General features: G+C 35.4%; 1 protein-coding gene across 1 annotated transcript in view; it reads left to right on the top strand.

Annotated features, from left to right (window-relative positions):
- CNTN5 (contactin 5) overlaps positions 1–15,479 on the top strand; it is a 990,860-nt gene that overhangs the window by 798,561 nt on the left and 176,820 nt on the right. The gene's annotated exons all lie outside the window — the stretch shown is intronic.

Below are 15,479 nucleotides of genomic sequence, written 5' to 3'. Positions count from 1 at the left end.
TGTAATTTGTTATTAGTTTTGCAAGCAAATGATAAAAATGACCCTGCTTTTCAAACATTTCAATAGTTTTGACACTGGATACATTAAAACAGAAGTGTAACTAGAAATATCCTCATATTCACAGATAATTTGAGTTGCACTTCTAGTAATTCCGGTGTCAGAGCTATCTGAATGTGAAAAACAGATGGTAATTTTATTATTTGCTTGCAAAAATAATAATGAGTTATGAAATTATGCACATGTCTAATTTGAACCACCAGTCAAGCAAGACTATTAATTTAGGGCCAGATTACGAGTGGAGCGCAAATTAACGCTTCCGCTTGAGCATTAATTGCACTAGAAGTGTTGCGCTCTTTCAAGTTTAGAATAAATATATGTATGTATATATATATATATATATATACAGTATATATAGGTATAGAGACATATACATATATATATATAGGAATATCTATAAATACATTGAGCATATTCTGCTATGTGCAGAACATTGGATTGTGAAATATTTACAGTAAATGCATAGTTAAAACCTTTATTAAATATGAATATTGCATAAATATGCTTTACATGTTTTAATCTACTTAACTGCAAATGGCTCCAATGTACTTGTATATATATATATATATATATATATATATATATATATATATATATATATATATATATATATATATATATATATATATATGTATACATATGTATTTAAATGTTTACAGGTGTATATATGTCTATAAATACACATATACATACATAAATACATATGTATACTTATATAGAGATACAGTATATATTTATCAATAAACTTCAAAAGAAAGTGAAACTTTGCTGTATGTCTGAGGAAGCGGGTAACACCCCCCCAAAAAAAGTTCACAAAAACGCAATAAAGGTACTTTCTTTTGAAATATATATGTATATATACAGTATATATATATATATATATATATATATATATATATATATATATATATATATATAGTATATACATACATACACATCTTTAGGCATGTATATGTATGTATCTCTATGTTAAAGCCCCCTTGCCTGCCTTTTTTTCCCTAACACCTAAGATCTCATATCTTTGAGCAGTTATACATTTTGTGTGCAATATTTTTTTATATAATTTTATTAGATGGTGTTATTTTGAGTGTACTTTGTAATGTATAGTCGATGAATTTTGTACAACGTTTTAGTTTCACAAAACAGTTAACCATTTCTCTGAAGTTGTGGTAATCATTCTAGCGTAAATTGTGATTTTACTCAATCGATCTTGTGTACTTTCAACTCGTAATACGAGCGATAAGCCCTACGAGCGTAAACACTCACGATAAACCCCTTATAGCTAAGACGCAAATGTTTGCGCTCCACTCGTAATCTGGCCCTTATTAATTTGTAGCAATAACCCTTTAACATGATCTTCACTGTGCAAGGCAGGTTGCTACTTTTCTATCTGGATGCTAGGCTATGCAGCAGTCAGGCACAACAAATCTCCTGTCAATCCCCCTGAACGCACACCACACTCTGTTCAATCCTACAATATCTCTAGTCTTATTATTTGTAGATTATTCTGCACAGCCAGTTCAGTAAATAATAAAGTGATAGAATAATAAATAATAATAATAGTAACTAATAAATTACATAATAATAATAATAATAATAATAAGTAATAATAAGTAATAAATTACATAATAACTGGATCTGGATAGTTAAAAAAAAAGTTTTCTGGCCTTACTAGCTATAGGGAACTGATTCTAAGTGTACATCTCCCAACACAGGAAATCAACGCTCAAATTTATATATCTCTCTCAAATAAAATTTTATTTTTATTTTAAATATATATCAGATATAGACCCACAATGGCTCTGATCTTTACGTTTTATGTCTGTAAATGAACATATTTTTTTTAAATCGATAAAAAAGCATCAAATTCTTCCAACCTTTTCTAAAATAGATGAAAAATAAGTTAGATTTCTTCTGGCAACTTTCACTTAAACATAACCTTTTGACGCACTACAGGTGACTGTAGCTCTAAGTGATGAAGTTTCTTATAGAGGGAATAATTACTCATAAGTTTTACTGGAGGCATAGCATGTTTTCCAAGTGTTGTGACATAGATAATATGTACAAACCAAAGGGAAGCATTATCTCATTAACTTTCTCCGGTGAAATAGATGAGGAGAAAAGGATCCAGTCAAAGATCTTAATTATCATTACTGAAGTCAATATGCAATTTGTTTTTCGTGTCTAACACATAATAGCCCAACGTTTTACTTAGGTTTTGATTGCTTTTCTTCAGATCAATAGATCTATAAATATAGGATGAGTATTTCTGCGAGTTAGAATTTTGCAAAGGTCAATTCAACAGTGTTTTTCCAATCTTGGTCTGAGTGTTCTTCACAAAGGAAAATTGCATTGGGATAACAATTGGCTTAGCAAGAAGGGAGGGCAGCATTATTAGAACACAAAATATTATTTGTGGAGGACAAGAGTCCCCCCCATTTATGTATTACTTTACTAGCTCTTATTTGGGCAGATATCTTTATTTTGTGAGCAGGTTGTGCACAAAATGTCCAATAACAGGAAATAGGTTTTAATGGATCAGAGAAACTTGTTATAAATAACTATATTCTAGCAAAGCAGATGGTGTGAAAATTGTATGAATGTACAGTATATGTTTAGAATTGTGATTAACTGCTTTTATATTTAGCTATTGGCACCAGCAATTCGTTTTATTACACTTATATATACTCACGAGCACAGAAAAGGGCATCATTTGTCACATATGACTTCTGTTATCAGCTTATGAAAACTGAGACACAAATTAAATACTCTAAGACCTACAGAACTACAGAAGCAGTTGTCATCCTTTGCAGTGAAGACTCAAGCTTGTGAACCTGCAAACTGCTATTTAAAGGGACAGTTAACATATTTTAATTACAACATGTTTATCCTCCAATAGATCAAACATATCAGTAAAACAGGGTAAAGGACCACTAAATATAGTAGAGTTGAATAACTGACAAATACACAATAAAATACATTGTAATAGCACTTACTTTGAATTTGAAATGAACTGTAGAATATTTTATGGCAAATTTATGGCTAATTTTCACTGCCACTGTATCATATGACAGCCTTCAGACAATCACAAAATGCATATACATATATACAGTGAATTCTTGCACATGCTCAATAGGAGCTGGAGCCTCAGAGAGTGTGCATATAAAAATAATTTGCATGTTTTGTAATATTATTTTGCTTTGAATAATTAAGTATTGTATCCCCTTAAGGACCAGGCAGTTCAGACTAAAAAGCATTTTTATCATTTTTGCCATCACTAGATTTAAACAAAAATAGAGCCTTGTTTTTTTTATTTACCTATCAAAACTATATATGATTTTTTAGTAGACAACCTAAAGTATTTATCTAGGCCCATTTTGGTATATATTTCATGCCACCATTTCAACGCCAAATTAAAAAAACAAAACAAAGCAAACAGTCTGCCAGTATGCATTTTTACACTTTTTTTTAATTTCTTTTTTTTAATTATTATTTGCCTTAGTGTAGGATTACCCCCTTACCTTCCCACCTTCCTGATCCCTCCCAAAAAGCTCTCTTACCCTCCCCCTGCCACTTAATTCCCACCAACTTAGGTACTGGCAGCTGTCTGCCATTACCCAGTTACATCATTTTTTTTTAATTTTATTTTTATAATAATAATAAAAATGTATTTTTCTGTAGTGTAGATGCCCCCCTCATTACCCTATCCCGCTCCCAGATTGATTTCCAACACTCTAATCCCCCCACCACTTTAAGAGTCTCCTTCCCCCTTCTCCCCCTCCCTCCTTCCCACTCACTGCCGAACACCACTCTAAAATAAATTTTACTGTAGCGTAGCATTCCCACCAACTCCTGCCTTTCTGCAGTGATGAGCTGCCCACCCGCCTCCCTCCTAACTCTCCCACACCACCAACGATTGACACCACCGCTGTGAGATGCAGAGAGGGCCACAGAGTGGCACTCTCTGCATCAGTAACTCTGCCTGTCTGCCGAGAACGCGGCAGAGAGAGGCCCAATTACAGGTGTTTCCTGCCCCTTAAGGATCTGCATTTATAAGAGTATTATAACCTTATACCTGTCTACCACCTTAGAAGTGCTGGATCTAAAACATACCTTACTGATCCCTCTAGGGTGAATGACATGCCCTGCTCTCACACAATAGATACCTTTATACTTGCGGACAGGATTTTACAAGCGATTAAAACAGCCAATTCTGCATTACAGCTCACAAACACAGGGGTGCAAAAATTACCTGCCTGGGAACCCTGTCCACCCACAAGTTCATAAATTTGAGCCCATATTATTATTGAGCAAAAATAAATAAATACCAGACTGGCGGGGCTTGGAAGCGGCCATGAACGGTCGCAATTTATGAAGATCTCAGAACAATTTTGAAATCTATGAGAAATCCCAGAGAACTTGCCCCATCATATCATACATTTAGGATATTCAGCTACTTTACCTACTGAGGAATCGAGTACTACCAGTATTATCCCAGCTGTCCTTTCTGAGAACAGATCTAGTCTATTGTGTGTCAAGTCGAGGCCTTCACTTATGCTCACAACCCCCCCCCCCCGGCCTGCCGGGTTAGAGTAGCTACTGATCTGCTAATATTATATCCTACCTACTATTGCTAATATGGAGGAGTTCCTCTCAATCCTCAGAACCCAGTTGAAAGCTTTTGAGCACAGCATGGATTACAAGTTTGCCAACCTGATGGATTTCTGCCAGTCTGTGTGTAAAGGTGGAGACCTATTACCAGATGCGGATACTAACAAGCTAACAACGATAGGTATCTACCCAACTCCACAATGTACAGAACAGGAGCCTACAGGCAAACTACCTGGTGAACAGGACTGTGCCTTTAGAGATCTGCAACACAAGGCAGTCTGGGGTTTTATGGTGGCCTATTTGGTACTTACCAGAAGTGTTTGGGGTGGAGAGGCCCTTAGCTACTTTAAGGGTGGATGCGGCTGACCTCCCCAATGGTGCTGGGGACTCTATAGCCCTATGCCGAGAGGCAGAAGGTCACTTGTTCAGAAGTAGTATCAGATGCTCAGACACTTAACGAGATCAGAGCCACAACATCGGAAAATGCATTACCACTGTTACGCAGATACACTAATCTTCTGCTTTCTGGCCTGCGAAGGACAAAGAAATATGGCCCTCCCAGCTTCTCTTCTCAATATCCTGAATCGTTCCCTTGCCTTGTCATGGTTTCTCTTTAAACAATTCATTCCAAATTTTTCTGTTTTATAAATTGCTCTATATTTATTGTATTGTTTTCATTTATTGTACAGTATATCTTGTGATAAATATTTTAAACAATTATGAGTTAGATCACAAGTTGAGCACAAAATAATGCTTCCGCATAAACGATATTTGCGCTCAAATGAGTAATAAGTTGCACTGGAATTACAAGTTTAGTGCAATGCGAACGCGACCTTGCGTTCACATTGCACGGAAGCATTGCGCTCATGAGAGCACGCTTCCATAGGTTTAAATGGGAGCCTCGTTCTCATGCCGTCAGACATGAACTATAGCCGCAATTTTAAATATATTAATATATACATATATATATTTTTGTGTTAATATGTGTATATACACATATAAACACACAAATATATATGTATATAAGCATATACATATACAGTATATTTACACACAGTTGCCATAGACCGCAATGTAAAGGCATTTTTCAGATATTTAATGGTAACATACATTAATACATTCTGTACAAATAGGTAAATAACAAAAAAAAAATTAACATCCCCACACCGGAGACTTTTAACCTCTAAAAAATGCATAGTGCAGAGGTTTTTTTATGAAATGTTTTTTTAGTATTTTATTTATTTTGGGGCATTTGGGGAACTTTTAGATCTGATCTCTGGTTAATTTTCCAAAAGCTAATTGCTACCGGGAGCTCGCTTAAGTTTATCATAAGAAATAAGTAAGACTCCATGGGCCTTTCTTTTTCTTTCTTTATATCTTTTTGTCACTTTCTTTCACTTTTACCTTCACTCTCAAATCTGATGTTTACAACGTTATTATAAGCAGCATATAAAGATTAGAAACGCTATTCATAAAAACTGTCCATAAAAGAACATAGATAGATAGATGATAGATAGATAGATGATAGATACATAAATAGATTACAGAAGGTAGATAGATGATAGATAGATACATTATAGAAGGTAGATAGAGGATAGATAGATAGATAGATAGATAGATAGATAGATAGATAGATAGATAGATGATAGATAGATAGATAGATAGATAGATAGATAGATAGATAGATAGATGATAGAAGGTAGATAGATGATAGAGAGATAGATAGATAGATAGATAGATAGATAGATATATAGATAGATAGATAGATAGATAGATAGATAGATGATAGATAGATAGATAGATAGATAGATAGATAGATAGATAGATAGATGATAGAAGGTAGATAGATGATAGAAGGTACATAGATGATAGAGAGATAGATAGATATATAGATAGATAGATAGATAGATAGATAGATAGATAGATAGATAGATAGAGACAGAAATGGAATGACAAAGTTCTATAAAAAATAAACTGCATCTAGTTTCATTTCAGATATTTTTTTATGAAATAAAGACATTCAAAGTTAATCCTTCACCTTATATCACGTATTGGCAACTAGCAAAATGAAAATATCTGAAGAAAGAAGCCATATGATCCTTTTCTTTCTTTCATTTTAAATCTTCTTTGAAACAGGACTGCTAGGAAACTGGTGTCTAAGCCTTTCTATAGAGGTCATTTTGAAGGTTATGGAAACCAAACTGTAAAACAGTCCCATTCATAATTAAGCAGATGACATAGGATCATATTCTTTATGCTCTTCTGGTGGAAAATGTTTGTTTGATCTTAATCCTTCTTGATCTCTGCAGTGCTTCCAAATAAGAGAGCAGGACTCCATGATACACTAAGCAAATTATCTGAAGTAGGAAGGAGATACTTTTTTGTTTACTGTAAAGAAAACTTCAAAAATTAAATTTGGCCTAAGATTGCCAAAATCACAATAATGTTGTAACATTAAAGGGACATACAACTCAATTTGAATTATTTATATTGTATGAAAGTTTCAGGGCTAGATTACAAATGGAGTGGTAGTTTGTGCTCCTGCTCGCACGTTAACTCTAATAGACTTCGGCTTTCTGCGTGCGTCCGGTAGTGCACGTATTACAAGTTGAAAGTTAAAAGTTTTTTCTTTTGCGCAAAAGAGATTACCATCGAATATTGTGACCGCATTAATGTTTTCCCCCAAAGAAGTCTATGGAAAGCAAAAAGTGGAAAAAAAAACAACACCCAACAAGTTTGGCAAACCTGATTGTGTTTTCTCAAGTGTGCTAACCTGACTTAATATTTCACTTTCCAATGTTTGTTCTTTACATAAATACACCTGATATATATTGATGTTTTTTTTTGTAAATGTGCTTTAATGTTCATCGATCTTACTTTTTGTGCACATTAAATCACATTGAAAATTGAGAGTGCATAACTTTTTTGGATTATACAGTATATATATTTTTCCCATTCCTGAAACTGTCATTTAAGGAATTTGATCTATTTTGCTTTATATGTTGTTTTTTCTATTACATATTGCAAGATGTCCCACGTTGCAACTGAGTCAGAAGATACTTCAGGAAAATCGCTGCCTGGTGCTGGAGCTACCAAAGCTAAGTGTATCTGCTGTAAACTTTTGGTATCTGTTCCTCCAGCTGTTGTTTGTATTGAATGTCATGACAAACTTGTTAATGCAGATAAAATTTCCTGTAGTAAAGTTCCATTACCTGTTGCTGTTCCGTCAACATCTAATACTCAGAGTGTTCCTGATAACATAAGAGATTTTGTTTCTGAATCCATTAAGAAGGCTTTGTCTGTTATTCCTCCTTCTAGTAAACATAAAAAATCTTTTAAAACTTCTCATTGTTCAGATGAATTTTTAAATGAACATCATCATTCTGATTCTGATAATGGTTCTTCTGGTTCAGAGGATTCTGTCTCAGAGGTTGATGCTGATAAATCTTCATATTTATTTAAAATGGAATTTATTCGTTCTTTACTTAAAGAAGTTCTAATTGCTTTAGAAATTGAGGATTCTGGTCCTCTTGTTACTAAATCTAAACATTTAGATAAGGTTTTTAAATCTCCTGTAGTTATTCCAGAAGTTTTTCCTGTTCCTAGTGCTATTTCTGAAGTAATTTCCAGGAAATGGAATAATTTGGGTAATTCATTCACTCCCTCTAAACGTTTTAAGCAATTATATCCTGTGCCATCTGACAGATTAGAGTTTTGGGACAAAATCTCTAAGGTTGATAGGGGCTGTCTCTACTCTTGCTAAGCGTACTACGATTCCTACGGCAGATGGTACTTCCTTTAAGGATCCTTTAGATAGGAAAATTGAGTCCTTTCTAAGAAAAGCCTATTTGTGTTCAGGTAATCTTCTTAGACCTGCTATATCTTTGGCGGATGTTGCTGCAGCTTCAACTTTTTGGTTGGAAGCTTTAGCGCAACAAGTCACAGATCATAATTCTCATAGCATTATTATTCTTCTTCAACATGCTAATAATTTTATTTGTGATGCCATCTTTGATATCATTAGGGTTGATGTCAGGTATATGTCTCTAGCTATTTTAGCTAGAAGAGCTTTATGGCTTAAAACTTGGAATGCTGATATGTCTTCTAAGTCTACTCTGCTTTCCTTTTCTTTCCAGGGTAATAAATTATTTGGTTCTCAGTTGGATTCTATTATTTCAACTGTTACTGGAGGGAAAGGAACTTTTTTACCACAGGATAAAAAATCTAAAGGTAAATTCAGGTCTAATAATCGTTTTCGTTCCTTTCGTCACAACAAGGAACAGAAACCTGATCCTTCATCCTCAGGAGCGGTATCAGTTTGGAAACCATCTCCAGTCTGGAATAAATCCAAGCCTTCTAGAAAATCAAAGCCAGCTTCTAAGTCCACATGAAGGTGCAGCCCTCATTCCAGCTCAGCTGGTAGGGGGCAGATTACGTTTTTTCAAAGAAATTTGGATCAAATCTGTTCACAATCTTTGGATTCAGAACATTGTTTCAGAAGGGTACAGAATTGGCTTCAAAATAAGACCTCCTGCAAAGAGATTTTTTCTTTCCCGTGTCCCAGTAAATCCAGCGAAGGCTCAAGCATTTCTGAAATGTGTTTCAGATCTAGAGTTGGCTGGAGTAATTATGCCAGTTCCAGTTCTGGAACGGGGGCTGGGGTTTTATTCAAATCTCTTCATTGTACCAAAGAAGGAGAATTCCTTCAGACCAGTTCTGGATCTAAAGATATTGAATCTTTATGTGAGGATACCAACATTCAAAATGGTAACTATAAGGACTATCCTGCCTTTTGTTCAGCAAGGGCATTATATGTCTACAATAGATTTACAGGATGCATATCTACATATTCCGATTCATCCAGATCACTTTCAGTTTCTGAGATTCTCTTTCCTAGACAAGCATTACCAGTTTGTGGCTCTACCGTTTGGTCTAGCAACAGCTCCAAGAATTTTTACAAAGGTTCTCTGTGCCCTTCTGTCTGTAATCAGAGAACAGGGTATTGTGGTATTTCCTTATTTGGACGATATCTTGGTACTTGCTCAGTCTTTACATTTAGCAGAATCTCATACGAATCGACTTGTGTTGTTTCTTCAAGATCATGGTTGGAGGATCAATTTACTAAAAAGTTAATTGATTCCTCAGACAAGGGTAACCTTTTTGGGTTTCCAGATAGATTCAGTGTCCATGACTCTATCTTTGACAGACAAGAGACGTCTAAAATTGATATCAACTTGTCGAAACCTTCAGTCACAATCATTCCCTTCGGTAGCCTTATGCATGGAAATTCTAGGTCTTATGACTGCTGCATCGGACGCGATCCCCTTTGCTCGTTTTCACATGCGACCTCTTCAGCTCTGTATGCTGAACCAATGGTGCAGGGATTACACAAAGATATCTCAATTAATATCTTTAAAACCGATTGTACGACACTCTCTGACGTGGTGGACAGATCACCATCGTTTAATTCAGGGGGCTTCTTTTGTTCTTCCGACCTGGACTGTAATTTCAACAGATGCAAGTCTTACAGGTTGGGGAGCTGTGTGGGGGTCTCTGACGGCACAAGGGGTTTGGGAATCTCAGGAGGTGAGATTACCGATCAATATTTTGGAACTCAGTGCAATTTTCAGAGCTCTTCAGTCTTGGCCTCTTCTGAAGAGAGAATCGTTCATTTGTTTTCAGACAGACAATGTCACAACTGTAGCATACATCAATCATCAAGGAGGGACTCACAGTCCTCTAGCTATGAAAGAAGTATCTCGAATTCTGGTTTGGGCGGAATCCAGCTCATGTCTAGTTTCTGCGGTTCATATCCCAGGTATAGACATTTGGGAAGCGGATTATCTCAGTCGCCAAACGTTGCATCCGGGCGAATGGTCTCTTCACCCAGAGGTATTTCTTCAGATTGTTCAAATGTGGGGGCTTCCAGAAATAGATCTGATGGCCTCTCATCTAAACAAGAAACTTCCCAGGTATCTGTCCAGATCCAGGGATCCTCAAGGGGAAGCAGTGGATGCATTGTCACTTCCTTGGAAGTATCATCCTGCCTATATCTTTCCGCCTCTAGTTCTTCTTCCAAGAGTGATCTCCAAGATTCTGAAGGAATGCTCGTTTGTTCTGCTGGTAGCTCCAGCATGGCCTCACAGGTTTTGGTATGCGGATCTTGTCCGGATGGCTTCTTGCCAACTGTGGACTCTTCCGTTAAGACCAGACCTTCTGTCTCAAGGTCCTTTTTTCCATCAGGATCTCAAATCCTTAAATTTAAAGGTATGGAGATTGAACACTTGATTCTTAGTCAAAGAGGTTTCTCTGACTCTGTGATTAATACTATGTTACAGGCTCGTAAATCTGTATCTAGGGAGATATATTATAGAGTCTGGAAGACTTATATTTCTTGGTGTCTTTCTCATCAGTTTTCCTGGCATTCTTTTAGAATTCCAAGAATTTTACAGTTTCTTCAGGATGGTTTGGATAAAGGTTTGTCTGCAAGTTCCTTGAAAGGACAAATCTCTGCTCTTTCTGTTCTTTTTCACAGAAAGATTGCTAATCTTCCTGATATTCATTGTTTTGTACAAGCTTTGGTGCGTATAAAACCTGTTATTAAGTCAATTTCTCCTCCTTGGAGTTTGAATTTGGTTCTGGGAGCTCTTCAAGCTCCTCCGTTTGAACCTATGCATTCATTGGACATTAAATTACTTTCTTGGAAAGTTTTGTTCCTTTTGGCCATCTCTTCTGCCAGAAGAGTTTCTGAATTATCTGCTCTTTCTTGTGAGTCTCCTTTTTTGATTTTTCATCAGGATAAGGCGGTGTTGCAAACTTCTTTTGAATTTTTACCTAAGGTTGTGAATTCCAACAACATTAGTAGAGAGATTGTGGTTCCTTCATTATGTCCTACTCCTAAGAATTCTAAGGAGAAATCATTGCATTCTTTGGATGTGGTTAGAGCTTTGAAATATTATGTTGAAGCTACTAAGACTTTCCGAAAGACTTCTAGTCTATTTGTTAACTTTTCCGGTTCTAGGAAAGGTCAGAAGGCCTCTGCCATTTCTTTGGCATCTTGGTTGAAATCTTTAATTCATCATGCTTATGTCGAGTCGGGTAAAACTCCGCCTCAAAGGATTACAGCTCATTCTACTAGGTCAGTTTCTACTTCCTGGGCGTTTAGGAATGAGGCTTCGGTTGATCAGATTTGCAAAGCAGCAACTTGGTCCTCTTTGCATACTTTTACTAAATTCTACCATTTTGATGTGTTTTCTTCTTCTGAAGCAGTTTTTGGTAGAAAAGTACTTCAGGCAGCTGTTTCAGTTTGAATCTTCTGCTTATGCTTTCATTTAAACTTTATTTTGGGTGTGGATTATTTTCAGCAGGAATTGGCTGTCTTTATTTTATCCCTCCCTCTCTAGTGACTCTTACGTGGAAAGATCCACATCTTGGGTAGTCATTATCCCATACGTCACTAGCTCATGGACTCTTGCTAATTACATGAAAGAAAACATAATTTATGTAAGAACTTACCTGATAAATTAATTTCTTTCATATTAGCAAGAGTCCATGAGGCCCACCCCTTTTTTTGTGGTGGTTATGATTTTTTTGTATAAAGCACAATTATTTCCAATTCCTTATTTTTTTATGCTTTCGCACTTTTTTCTTATCAACCCACTTCTTGGCTATTCGTTAAACTGATTTGTGGGTGTGGTGAGGGGTGTATTTGTAGGCATTTTGAGGTTTGGGAAACTTTGCCCCTCCTGGTAGGAATGTATATCCCATATGTCACTAGCTCATGGACTCTTGCTAATATGAAAGAAATGAATTTATCAGGTAAGTTCTTACATAAATTATGTTTTTAAGGGTTATTGGTAGTTTAGTTTAGGGGGTGTTTTTATTTTCATAGGGATTATTTTTTTTTTGCTTTTTTTTTGATAATTTTAGATTATCAACTAAGTATTGGGGTTAATTTAGGGGTTTTAGGTTAGGAGGCATAGTAATTAAATTAGTTATTTAATTAAGTTTATTGCGAAGTGGAGGTTTGGCGGTTTAGGGGTTAATAGGTTAATTAGGTTTATTGTGATGTGATGGGTTGATGGTTAAGGGGTTAATATTTTAATTATGTTATTTGCGGATTAGGGGTTAATTACTTTTTTATTTTTTGTTGTGGGGTTTGTGGTTTAGGGGTTTGTCAATACTTTGTGTGGGAGGTTAGGTTTTTTGTTATACTTCATGTGGGCGGGTAGTTTTTTTTGTTATACTTCATGCAAGCGGTTACTTGTTTTTTTAATTATTTCTTGTAGGCGATTACGTGTTTTTTCGATATTTCGGGCGATTGCGTGTTTTTTTTTTTTTTTTTTTAGGCTTCAGGTTTGCCTACCCTGCATCCAGGTGAATTCCGAAAATGGCAGTGTGGTGAAAGAATCCACCTTTCACCGAAGGACGCATTACAAACGCGATTATAGTATATATATATATATATATATATATATATATATATATATATATATATATGTGATAATATATAGGTATAAATATATACAGATATATATATAAAGGAATATCTTTTTAAAAATACTTTGAACATTTTTCCCTATGTGAAGAACATTGGAATGTGAAACACTTAAGACCTTATACCTTTGAGCCCTTATAACTTTTGTTTAACAAATTTTTTATTAGATAGTGTTTTTATGTAATTGCACTGTAATTTTGTTATGTTTTGTGTAACTTTTTTGTCTCTTGTAACAGTTAACAAGAGCTCTGAAGTTGTGCTTGCCCGATGGGCATTAAATTCAATTGCGCTGGTAATATTCTAAATATATTTTAAACTTAGATCTGTCCCTGACTGACCACAGCAATGCAGATTAGGCAATCAGTAACAAATCGCCATTAATAAACCTAGTTCTACATTGTATGTTAAAGCACAATTTACAATGTACCTCGTTCCATATATTTCTTATATGACTCATAGTGTGTGCATAGTGAGTTGTTTTAATACACGGGGCCACTGGAGACACTAGTGATCCCCTTTTTGTTCACAATTGTTGTACGTATAAAGATTATTATAACCCGGAAGTGGATGTTGTAGACTTCCAGGGTCACATTAACCTAAACCGGAAATGATGTCAGTTTGGCGCCTTTTTTGACAGGAAGAAGGAGGTACCTGTTTGTGTTTCCCTCTATTTAAGCACGGTTTGTGTATGTTTTTTTGTTCTGAAGAAGGGGAGTTTTGTTTCCCAAAACGTCAATAAATTTGACTAATTGCTTTGAAGAAAACCTGGTTTGCCTCTGGCTTTGTTGAAGCTTGCTGTATGTACACAGAGGGACCAGGTGGTTGACCCCAGGAGGGCGGATTCACATCTTGGACTGTTATATATATATATATATATATATATATATATATCAGCATATACATATATATTTATATTTGCTGCCATCGCTTCGCTACTTACCCCCTTTGCTGTGCGATGTTCTGATGCTGTCTCTTATGGTATCATAATGAAGCTCCCATTGGAGCCTATGAAAGTGCACTCTCATGAGCGCAATGCTTCCCAGCAATTCGAACACAAGGCCGTATTTGCTTTGCTATTAACTTGAAATACGACCGCACACTAGTGTGCGCTTGTATTACAAAGTGGAGCGCTAATATTGCTTTCTTAAAAGCGATATTTAGCGCTCCACTTGTAACCTGGCCCTTTATGTATTATTAAAGTGTCATTAAATAGAATTCATAATCAACAACACATGATACAAAGACAATGTAATAATACTTACTTTAAAGGGACACTGAACCCAATTTTTTTCTTTTGTGAGTCAGATAGAGCATGCAATTTTAAGCAACTTTCTAATTTACTCCTATTATCATTTTTTCTTTGTTCTCTTGCTATCTTTATTTGAAAAAGAAGGCATCTAAGCTTTTTTTTTGTTCAGTTCTCTGGACAGCACGTTTTTATTGGTGGATTAATTTATCCACCAATCAGCAAGGACAACCCAGGTTGTTCACCAAAAATGTGCCGGCATCTAAACTTACATTCTTGCATTTCAAATAAAGATACCAAGAGAATAAATAAAAAATGATAATATGAGTAAATTAGAAAGTTGCTTAAAATTGCATGCTCTATCTGAATCTCGAAAGAAAAAATTTGGACTCAGTGTTCCTTTAATTTCCAATAAATATTTTTTTCCTGACCAATTTCTGTAAAGGAAAGGATTGTTTGTTTGTTGGTTTTTATTGCAAGCTCCATCTGAATCATGAAAGTTTAATTATTATTTTTTGTCCCTTTAATGAAACTATATCAGCATTGCACAATGCATTTATAATTTATTTTGCTTTCTTTTGTTGTACATTGTGCTTGTTCTACACTATCTAGAGATGCGGGAACTCGGATTGTATTAGAACATCAATAACAAATAATAGAATACTTGAATGTTCTAGATCATTTTATTGTTGCACTATTGCTTGCACAAAGCTGACTTTAAGGGGGCACAAAACATTTTTTTTTCTTTCACGATTCAGACACTGCATTAAATCTTGAATAGTATTCCATTTTACTTCTATTATGAAAATTGTTTCATTCTCTTGGCATCATTTGTTGAAGGAGCAGCTACTAGGAGCTAGCTGAACACATCAGGTGAGTCAATGACAAGATGCATATATATGCAGCCACCAATCATCAGCTAGCTCCCAGTAATTAATTGCTGCTCTTACGCCTACCCTGGTCTACCTAAGTATGCTTTTTAACAAAGGATACAAATAGAATGAAGCAATTTTATAACAGAAGTACATTCGGAAATTGTTAAAAATGTAATGCTCAATCTAAATCATG

Source organism: Bombina bombina, chromosome 3, assembly GCF_027579735.1.
Source record: "Bombina bombina isolate aBomBom1 chromosome 3, aBomBom1.pri, whole genome shotgun sequence".
NCBI classification, from domain to species: Eukaryota; Metazoa; Chordata; class Amphibia; order Anura; family Bombinatoridae; genus Bombina; species Bombina bombina.
The sequence above is the reverse complement of the archived record's forward strand: the minus strand, read 5'-3'. Positions and strand labels throughout refer to the sequence as shown.